The sequence below is a fragment of the Pseudoliparis swirei genome, chromosome 20 (genome assembly GCF_029220125.1).
Source record: "Pseudoliparis swirei isolate HS2019 ecotype Mariana Trench chromosome 20, NWPU_hadal_v1, whole genome shotgun sequence".
Classification (NCBI taxonomy): Eukaryota; Metazoa; Chordata; class Actinopteri; order Perciformes; family Liparidae; genus Pseudoliparis; species Pseudoliparis swirei.
This window is the reverse complement of record NC_079407.1, coordinates 1,460,269-1,471,994: the sequence shown is the minus strand read 5'-3', so window position 1 is coordinate 1,471,994 and position 11,726 is coordinate 1,460,269. Positions and strand designations below refer to the sequence as shown.

Genomic DNA, 11,726 nt, shown 5'->3' with positions numbered 1-11,726 from the left:
TGGCTCTTATTGTCTTTTGTTTCATCTCAAAATGAAGAAAGCTTTTATGGTCCAAACTAATCCTGGTCAAGACTCAGAAATACTGAAACATGGTCAACAAATGTCGGTCTAAGATTAGAGGTTTTCTAAAGGGACTCTGGTGGTGGACAGCACTACCACCTTTGTCCACAGGGGGCGCCAGAATCAACACAAGAGTTAATTGTCGTAACTTTTAAAGAAGTGAAGTTGAATATTTCACGAGATAAAATCATGTTCTAACTCTTTTTTAACAGATTTGAACTTTTGGAATTTAAAAATATTTTTTTGCTGACTTTTGTGTAAATGATGTATGAAGAGTGTTGCCATGGTTTTATTTCTACATGTGGGTCACATCCTGACCCCTGAGAGCCGATGGGTCCTGAAGGTTCAGGAGCCGCTGGATTTAAAAGATGTTTTATTAGATATATAGAAGCTTTTCTTTGTCGGTCAGCTTATTAATTTCTATTTCATGACCTTTTCTGAAATACGAAGAAACAATTTTGATTAAATGAGCTAAATGGAATGCAGCCATTATTATTCTGAGTTCACCTGCAGTCACATTTAGAAATGCCTGCCATTGGAAGTCACCTGTGTGAGAGACGAGGCCAGACGGATGACCCGATGACGTCATCAGAGGGCGTCTCCATCTGCCTGTCTCTCACTCGGTCCTTTTTGAAAGCTTTTCATTCAAATGATCTCCACGGTGCTCTCCCTTTAAAGGATGGATTAATAAAAAAAAGCTTGGGGGGGGCTGGAGTGGGACCAAAAAAAATAAAAAAATCCACGTCACTTCCGGGAGAGCTAAATGACAGCTGGCTGTTTTCATCAACGAGGGGAAATAAAAGACCATCAAAGGTACGTGGAGCCGCCCAGCTGCTGCTGCTGTTATTATTATTATTGTTATTGTTATTATTGATGAGGTGACTGTGGTCCGTGTCGGGCAGCTGACCGGCTGTGGAGGGGTTTAGTACCTGATGCCAGACTGCGCTGTGCGCCTCTACTCCCGGTGTTACGGTACGGAGGCTCGCGCGGCCCAAAGGCTCCGAGGAGCACGAGGCCCGCATGATATATACATTTATATATATATATACATTCATGTTTATATATTTAAATGTATATATATAATATATACATATATATATACATTTATAAATATATACATTCATGTATATATATTTAAATTAGGGCTGGGCAACGATTAACATTTTTAATCGCGATTAATCGCATGATTTCCCTGATTAATCACGATTAATCGCATTTGTATACGCAAAATCCAATAATTAATTCAAAAGTAGTGTATAGCGCACTTCTATTTTAAATGTTCTGCCATATGAATGAAAGTGCCATAACATGTGTTGTCCCTGTTAGAGTGAGACACCAGAAAACACTTTCAGTGCAGTTTGTCAATTCCTAGAACGTGACACTTATTTTAAATGTTCTGCCATATGAACTAAAGTGCCATAAAATCTGTCAGGACATTGTCCAACGCAGTGATGCAGACGACACAACATTGATAGGTCTCATCACCAAGGATGACGAGACCCTCTACAGGAGGGAGGTCAACCTTCTGACCACGTGGTGCAGAGCCAACAACCTCCTGCTCAACAACAGCAAGACCAAAGAGATCGTTGTTGACTTCCGGAAAGGCCACACCCATCACCCACCACTGACCATCAACGGTGCGGACATTGAGCAGGTCAGCAGCACCAAATTCCTGGGGGTGGAAATCAGTGAGGACCTCTCGTGGACAGCCAACACTACATCGCTGGCAAAGAAAGCACAGAGGCGCCTCTACTTCCTCCGGAAACTGAGGAAAGCAGGGAGCCCCCCATCCATCATGTGCACCTTCTACCGCGGCACCATCCAGAACATCCTGACCAACTGCATCACTGTGTGGGGCGGAAGCTGCACAGACCACAGCAGGAACGCCCTGCAGCGCATAGTGAAGGCAGCTGGAAGGATCATGGGTGCCTCACTCCCCCCCCTCCCATCCCTGCAGGACATATACAACACCCGCCTCACCCGCAAAGCGACCTCGATTGTGAGTGACCCCTGCCACCCCTCACACGGTCTCTTCAGCCTCCTGCCCTCTGGGAGGAGATACTGAGCCTCCGGGCTCACACCGCCAGGCTGTCCAACAGCTTCATCCACCAGGCTGTCAGGAAGCTGAACTCTCTCCCCATCCTCCCACTCCGTCCTCTTTCAGACTCACATGTCTGAATGCTGCTAGCACAATTTATGTTGTCTATATGTTTACATGTTTCTTACTATTTTTGCACTTTATGTTGTCTATATGTTCACATGTTTTTTACTATTTTTGCACTCTATGTTGTCTATATGTTGCACAATTCACTTTATGTTGGACAGAAGAGAAACGCAATTTCGATCTTCTGTATGTTTGCACATATGGAAAATTGACAAATAAAACTGACTCTGACTCTGACTCTGACACTGTGACAGAGCGCTGGAGACTGTGAAGCAGGGACGTGATCAAAGGCAGTCGTCTCGCAGCAGCGATCATCTCTGGTGCTCTATCTGCTCAGTGTGGTGACTTTATGTGACACATTCCACTGCTGTGCAACTTCAGTAAAGTGTCCCGCGCACATTTCAGCAGAATGTCTCTCCTCTGTTTTCATCAGTCAGGTGAATGCAGCGCCCACTTCTCATCAATATAATGCACAGTCACTCCGAGGTCATTGTGGTTACCGAGTGATGTCCAGTAGGGTGACCAGATTTGAGTTTGTGAAAAAGAGGACGCTTTGTCTCGGGGGGGGGGGGGGTGCTGAGATTAAACATCTCTCTTGTTCTGCCTGTTTTGTGATATACATGCCTAAAAGGTGCCTAATATTTCTAGACTGAAATAATATCGGCATTATAATTATTAGAACTATGAGGATTTTTTTCGTTGCCTATTTTGTGGAGCCCCCTCAGGACGTGGTGCCCTCCCACAGCGCGTAGTGCGCTATGGGAGCGGCGGCGCTGGGAGGAGTTTATAGCACAAACAACAATGAACTAGTGGAGGCGGCGAGGTGCTCCGTGTTGCCAGGTTGGAGATGGTGAAGTATCATACCAAAGGGGTCCGTGTACATAATGTTAGTTTGTTTTTTCGTTTCATTCCAAATACGGAATACGGAAATCACGTGGTTTTTTCGTTTTCCATTTGAAAACCAAAAACGGACAAACGGAATACCACCTCCGTATTTCGTTTCTGCTGTCTGAAACCAAAAACGACAGAACGGAAGTGCTTAAAATGAAGTCAAAATAAAAGCCAGTGATACATATTCGGATTAACCTTAGAAGAATATTAATTAATCAATATAAAGAATAAATAATTAAACGTGGATATTTTAACGATGCAAACACATAGCAGGGTAACGTTAGAATAATATTAATTAGTCAATATAAAGAATAAAGAATTAAACCTGGATATGTTAGCGACAGTGGTGACGACGGGAAGTTTAATATTCATGTACACAGCAAGAATCACCTTCTCACTTAATCGTTGCATTGTTTGATGCAACACAGTTCCTAATGTAGATTAATCAAAGTAATGTTTCTGTGCAGAGACTATATTTCCACCGCAGAGTAAACGGTTCACCTTTATACCGGTAGATGGCAGTATACCTGTTATTGATACATATGTATTTAATGCCGTTTATTTCCTCTGATATTTATGTTCATGGTTAATTTCCAGCATAGTTGTATACATCATGTATTTACTTGTTTTATTTGGGTCATTTTGGAACTAAACATTCCCACATGGAAGAGTGAGGATATGATGACCACGAGGCAATACATATTGACAATTGAAAAATAAAGAGACAGTTGAGTTTTTCTTATTAAGCAGCGTTCAGTTAGCACCCAGTCACAGCACCACCTGTGCTTCACCTGTAACCTTCATTACTACATCATCATTACATCAACGGTTAATGGGGACACGTTTTTTGTTTTGTTTTTCGTTTTATGTTTATATGCATGTGTGTGTATGTATAGTGTGTGTGTTTATATGTATATACAGGACTGTCTCAGAAAATTAGAATATTGTGATAAAGTTCTTTATTTTCTGTAATGCAATTAAAAAATTATTAAATATTAAAAGAATAAAAGGCTTGCAATATTTCAGTTGATTTGTAATGAATCCAGAATGCATGACATTTTTGTTTTTTTAATTGCATTACAGAAAATAAAGAACTTTATCACAATATTCTAATTTTCTGAGACAGTCCTGTATGTGTGTGTATATGTATGTATACGTATGTATGTGTGTATATATATATATATGATTCTTTGAAATAAGTTTTTTCGAGAAATCATAGGTTAGGGCACTTATAAGCTCGTTAGCTTCAGCCTCGACCCTTTCGGTCAGCCACTTTCTTCTTTTGTTGAATTATGATTGTTGTATATTTTGCTGATCGAAATAAACTAAATCATCATAAACATGTAACCTGTTCTGTTGTGACTCTGCTGTCAGTGTCTTTACTCCTCTGACTACATCACATCATCATCATGTAGTCCTCTGGTCTCCAGAAGGATGGAGCTCTGTGTTGTGAACATGTTTTGAGGAGCTGACTCCATGAGTTATTGTATCAGAGTGAAACATGGAGAGCACAGCTCCTCACATCTCTAACATGTCTCACATAGTTTATAGTAGTGATTGGCGTTGTTGCCTGTGTTTAGCCGTAGGCCCCTATGGCTATATCTCTGCATGTACATTTAGATAAGCCATATTCAGCTCAGAGCCTTGTTTAGCTTATAGAGCAGCAGGTCATGACCTTGTTTAGCTAATAGCAACAGGTTTATCTCAGAGCAACAGGTCATGGCCTTCTTTAGTTTAGAGCATCAAGTCATGACCTTGTTTAGCTAATAGCAACAGGTTTAGCTCAGAGCAACAGGTCATGGCCTTGTTTATCTCAGAGCAGCAAGTCATGACCTTGTTTAGCTCAGAGCAGCAAGTCATGACCTTGTTTAGCTAATAGTAACAGGTTTATCTCAGAGCAACAGGTCATGGCCTTGTTTAGCTCAGAGCAGCAGCTCACATGTACTTATATCTGATCCAATGACATCTGCACACTTCTAGATTCGTAAAGAAAGACAATCTTTGGTATTTTCTAATTCTTTATGTCAAGCACAAGTTAACTACTCCCTAAAGAGGAGCCTTCAGAATTAGTGGTAGCATTGCATTAGGATTACATTCTTATATTTGAATTGTATTGCTGGATCTCAATTCCTCTGATTCTTCCATCTGCAGTTAATCTGCTCGCATGATTTACATCATCAAAGTTTTGCCTTCCAAGAGCTGTTCCAAATGAAAAGTGAATGTCAGATGTATGAACCGTCCTGACTGAGCTTCACTGAAGCTTTATACCTGCTACAAGCTCAGGTCAAAATGGTGTTTAGTATGATGTGATTTATAGGTTGGCTCAGATTGTTTATCATTGATGTTTGTTCCTGCTGTTTGATTGTAGTGCTCAGACATCAGCTGTGTTCTTAGTGAAGCAATAGGTGTCAGATTGACATCCAAACTGAGGGTGTCAGGGTCCTTAAGCTGCCCTTCATAAACAAGCGAGGTTCCCAACCACATCGGGGTCCTCCTCCAGTGGGAAATCTTCACACTGGGTCCAATTCTGTGATACCTGGCTGTCAGGGAGACCGACTTATGAGCCTGAAACAAGTGATACAATGGTGGCTGATGTATGAAGTTATCATGGCTTCACCGCCCGAAACCGGCTGCAACCGTCTTGTGTGTGTATATTTTGGGGTGTACGTTTGTTACCTAGGTCAGAGGTCACTGAACAAGCCATCTTCCAGTGCCTTACTCACACTGGCAGGGGGTCAACACACCGTGTCACGATCAATAGTTGGTGTTACAGGTCCAGACTTTCCCATTACAGATTACAAATGAAATTCGTGCCAGACTTTGAAGACAACAGAAGTGTTTATTCAAAAAGAACATATTTCTCCCTTTAGACCCCCAACATTTGAAGAAAAGAAAAAAACATTCCGTCAGTTGAACCAATTAAAAAGCACAGACAAGAACAACTTAGACACACAAAAAAACATCAGCGTTGACAATTTCTCCTTGAGATGTCGATGAGGCCTTTGAGTCCATCTTTGAACGGTTGTGGCAGATTATTCACTGCATTGTCCAGCAGTACACTTGTATCAGGGCACTGCAGAGCAAATCCCCTCACTGCAGCTTCCTGGTCCTGTAAACTTGGAAATGGGTTGGTGGCAAAGTCTGACACTGTCAGTGAGCCCACTTCCTGGTCGTACCAGTCTGCAGCCACAGATGCATTTGGCAAAAGGTCTGTCGACAGCTTCTTTGGGCATCCATCTCTGGCCAAGTCATTTGGGATCCCCCTCCCTGTAATAATAATTCAATGTGGCTGTCACAACCATGCCATGTATTGCAACATGCTCCTTCTAGTATTTGATTAAACATGTTTAAGAAACATTCAATAGCAAAACATTTTGAAAATAATTATTCACATTAAAAAAGGCTTGAAAGACCAACCCGAAGACATACCAGGAATCCTGTGTGCATTCCATGCTTGCACAGGTCGGTTAACACCGATCTGGGCCAACTGGCATGTCAAAGATGACACACAGAACCGAGTCATCTGGTCCTCCATGTCCAGCTCCTCCTGATCCACCAGTTGGACCAATGTAGCTTTCAATGGGTAGTTGACCCGGTTGTTGATTTCTGTCCAGATTCTCTCGATTCTGTGATTCTGTTATTGCAAAATAGACATTTTCAGATTCTTGATAAACAAATATTTTCCCCGCCCCCCCAGACTAACTTACTTTCACACATTTCAATATCTTCAGTTAACCATTCTGAATAATTAATGAAAGTGTGAAATAGTTATTTAATTACATGTTGATTAACTGTGTTGCATCAAACAATGCAACGATTAAGTGAGAAGGTGATTCTTGCTGTGTACATGAATATTAAACTTCCCGTCGTCACCACTGTCGCTAACATATCCAGGTTTAATTCTTTATTCTTTATATTGACTAATTAATATTCTTCTAACGTTACCCTGCTATGTGTTAGCATCGTTAAAATATCCCCGTTTAATTCTTTATTCTTTATATTGATTAATTAATATTCTTCTAAGGTTAATACGAATATGTATCACTGGCTTTTATTTTGACTTCATTTTAAGCACTTCCGTTCTGTCGTTTTTGGTTTCAGACAGCAGAAACGAAATACGGAGGTGGTATTCCGTTTTTCCGTTTTTGGTTTTCAAACGGAAAACGAAAAAACCACGTGATTTCCGTATTCCGTATTTGGAATGAAACGAAAAAACAAAATAACATTACGTACACGGACCCAAAGGCTCAAAATGGTTGTATTTGGAGGATAATTATCGTGTATTTGGCAACCCTGAGATCGGTCGACCAATGACTGCTCTCTATTCTGTCAGCTCACGCAAGAAGGTGGAACGTAAGGGAGATACCATTTCCAAAACTTGTAAGGGGTAAATACTAGTTTATGAAAACCCAGAGAAACACAAATATCCGACGAAGCAAAATCCCGACGTTTTTGGAATCCCTGCCGGACGCATTTGTTAGGTCTCAAAAGCAGGACATGTCCGGGGAAAGAGGACGTCTGGTCCCCCGATGTCCAGTCGTCCCCAGAGAGCAACAGCACGTTGTGAAGCTGTCGCTTTGCAGTCCTCTCCTTTCATCCAGCTCGTGTATTCTCCGTGTGACGTGTGTCTTGAGTCTCATACCTGCCGTCATTTGTTGAGATTCTCCATGTTTGTCAAACCGCGAATGACTTTCTTTTCCGGTTCCGCAGCAATCAGTAGCAGACTTTTACAAAATAAAAGCCTGTGAGCAACACACTTTTACAATAATAAAATAAATAATAAAACCTGCGTTAACGCGCGATAAAATAATTGTCGGCGTTAATTAATTGATGCGTTAACGCAAGATTAACGCGTTAACGTGCCCAGCCCTAATATAAATGTATATATATATATATAATATATACATATATAAATACATTTATATATATATACATTTATATATATATATTTATACATATATACATGTATATATATGTATATATATATACATTTATATATATACATTTATATATATGTATACTGTATATATAATATATATATATATATATACATATATACATGTATATATATATATATTTGAACAGTACATTATTGACGATACAGCACAGCCTTTGGTACATTATTGATTGGACTCTCGTTCCTCCGGTTCTCTTCACCTCTCGTCACATCCACATTGTCTCTGAACAAGACTCCATTTGATTGATTTGTTGGTCAATAAATAACCAGGTGGAGGTTGACCTTTGACCCCTCTCCGTCAGAGTGACCTTTGACCCCTCTCTGTCAGGGTCATGTGATGAACCCGTCCCCAGTCCTCCCAGTGCCGGTCTGTCCAGAGACGCTGGCCTCAGAGGGACCGGCTTCTCTCCTGGAGCCGAGCCGCCGCCCTGGAGTAAGACCACCAACAAACACGTGACCTCGACGTGTGACCTCGACGTGTGACCTCGACTTGTGACCTCGACGTGTGACCTCGACTTGTGACCTCGACGTGTGACCTCGACGTGTGACCTCGACGTGTGACCTCGACGTGTGACCTCGACGTGTGACCTCGACTGTGACCTCGACTGTGACCTCGACGTGTGACCTCGACTTGTGACCTCGACGTGTGACCTCGACTTGTGACCTCGACGTGTGACCTCGACTTGTGACCTCGACGTGTGACCTCGACTGTGACCTCGACTTGTGACCTCGACGTGTGACCTCGACGTGTGACCTCGACGTGTGACCTCGACTTGTGACCTCGGCGTGACCTCGTGACCTCGACGTGTGACCTCGACTTGTGACCTCGACGTGTGACCTCGACGTGACCTCGACGTGTGACCTCGACTTGTGACCTCGACGTGTGACCTCGACGTGTGACCTCGACTGTGACCTCGACGTGTGACCTCGACTTGTGACCTCGACTGTGACCTCGACGTGTGACCTCGACGTGTGACCTCGACTGTGACCTCGACTGTGACCTCGACTGTGACCTCGACTGTGACCTCGACGTGTGACCTCGACGTGTGACCTCGACTGTGACCTCGACTTGTGACCTCGACTGTGACTGTGACCTCGACTGTGACCTCGACTTGTGACCTCGACTTGTGACCTCGACTGTGACCTCGACTGTGACCTCGACGTGTGACCTCGACTGTGACCTCGACTGTGACCTCGACGTGTGACCTCGACTTGTGACCTCGACTGTGACCTCGACTTGTGACCTCGACTTGTGACCTCGACTGTGACCTCGACGTGTGACCTCGACGTGTGACCTCGACTTGTGACCTCGACGTGTGACCTCGACTGTGACCTCGACGCAGACCTCGGCGTGACCTCGACTTGTGACCTCGGCGTGTGACCTCGACGTGTGACCTCGGCGTGACCTCGACTTGTGACCTCGACGTGTGACCTCGACTTGTGACCTCGGCGTGACCTCGGCGTGACCTCGACGTGTGACCTCGACGTGTGACCTCGACTTGTGACCTCGACTTGTGACCTCGACGTGTGACCTCGACGTGTGACCTCGACGTGTGACCTCGACTTGTGACCTCGACGTGTGACCTCGACTTGTGACCTCGACGTGTGACCTCGACGTGACCTCGACGTGTGACCTCGACGTGTGACCTCGACATTGTGACCTCGACGTGTGACCTCGACGTGTGACCTCGACGTGTGACCTCGACTTGTGACCTCGACTTGTGACCTCGACGTGTGACCTCGACTGTGACCTCGACGTGTGACCTCGACGTGTGACCTCGACTTGTGACCTCGACGTGTGACCTCGACGTGTGACCTCGACTTGTGACCTCGACGTGTGACCTCGACTTGTGACCTCGACGTGTGACCTCGACTTGTGACCTCGACGTGTGACCTCGACGTGTGACCTCGACTGTGACCTCGACTTGTGACCTCGACTTGTGACCTCGACTGTGACCTCGACTGTGACCTCGACTGTGACCTCGACTTGTGACCTCGACTGTGACCTCGACTGTGACCTCGACGTGTGACCTCGACTGTGACCTCGACTGTGACCTCGACTGTGACCTCGACGTGTGACCTCGACTGTGACCTCGACGTGTGACCTCGACTGTGACCTCGACTTGTGACCTCGACGTGTGACCTCGACTTGTGACCTCGACGTGTGACCTCGACTTGTGACCTCGACGTGTGACCTCGACTGTGACCTCGACTTGTGACCTCGACGTGTGACCTCGACGTGTGACCTCGACTTGTGACCTCGACGTGTGACCTCGACGTGTGACCTCGACTGTGACCTCGACGTGTGACCTCGACTGTGACCTCGACTGTGACCTCGACTGTGACCTCGACTTGTGACCTCGACTGTGACCTCGACTGTGACCTCCGTGACCTCGACGTGTGACCTCGACTTGTGACCTCGACGTGTGACCTCGACTGTGACCTCGACTGTGACCTCGACGTGTGACCTCGACTGTGACCTCGACTGTGACCTCGACTTGTGACCTCGACTTGTGACCTCGACTGTGACCTCGACTGTGACCTCGACTTGTGACCTCGGCGTGTGACCTCGACGTGACCTCGACTGTGACCTCGACTGTGACCTCGACGTGACCTCGACGTGTGACCTCGACTGTGACCTCGACTGTGACCTCGACTGTGACCTCGACTGTGACCTCGACGTGTGACCTCGACGTGTGACCTCGACTGTGACCTCGACGTGTGACCTCGACTTGTGACCTCGACGTGTGACCTCGACTGTGACCTCGACGTGTGACCTCGACGTGTGACCTCGACTTGTGACCTCGACTTGTGACCTCGACGTGTGACCTCGACTGTGACCTCGACGTGTGACCTCGACTTGTGACCTCGACGTGTGACCTCGACGTGTGACCTCGACTTGTGACCTCGACTGTGACCTCGACGTGTGACCTCGACGTGTGACCTCGACTGTGACCTCGGCGTGACCTGACGTGTGACCTGACGTGTGACCTGACGTGTGACCTGACGTGTGACCTGACGTGTGACCTCGACTGTGACCTCGACGTGTGACCTCGACTTGTGACCTCGACGTGTGACCTCGACTTGTGACCTCGACTGTGACCTCGACGTGTGACCTCGACTTGTGACCTCGACTTGTGACCTCGACGTGTGACCTCGACTTGTGACCTCGACGTGACCTCGACGTGTGACCTCGACGTGTGACCTCGACTTGTGACCTCGACGTGTGACCTCGACTTGTGACCTCGACGTGTGACCTCGACTTGTGACCTCGACGTGTGACCTCGACTTGTGACCTCGACGTGTGACCTCGACGTGTGACCTCGACTTGTGACCTCGACTTGTGACCTCGACTTGTGACCTCGACGTGTGACCTCGACTTGTGACCTCGACTTGTGACCTCGACTTGTGACCTCGACGTGTGACCTCGACGTGTGACCTCGACGTGTGACCTCGACTTGTGACCTCGACTTGTGACCTCGACGTGACCTCGACTTCAGACCTCGACGTGTGACCTCGACGTGACCTCGACGTGACCTCGACGTGGACCTCGACTTGTGACCTCGGCGTGTGACCTCGACGTGTGACCTCGACTTGTTCACTGACGCGTGACCTCGACTTGTGACCTCGACTGTGATCATCGACCTTCAGGAC

At 45.9% G+C, this 11,726-nt stretch overlaps 1 long non-coding RNA gene across 1 annotated transcript; it reads right to left on the bottom strand.

Moving 5' to 3' along the window:
- Positions 1-5,921: 5,921 nt before the first annotated feature.
- Positions 5,922-6,711, bottom strand: LOC130211142 (uncharacterized). The gene is made up of 2 exons (XR_008834940.1): positions 6,545-6,711; positions 5,922-6,382 (listed from the first exon to the last, which is right to left on the bottom strand). It is a non-coding gene; the product is annotated as an uncharacterized LOC130211142 (long non-coding RNA).
- Positions 6,712-11,726: the final 5,015 nt, after the last annotated feature.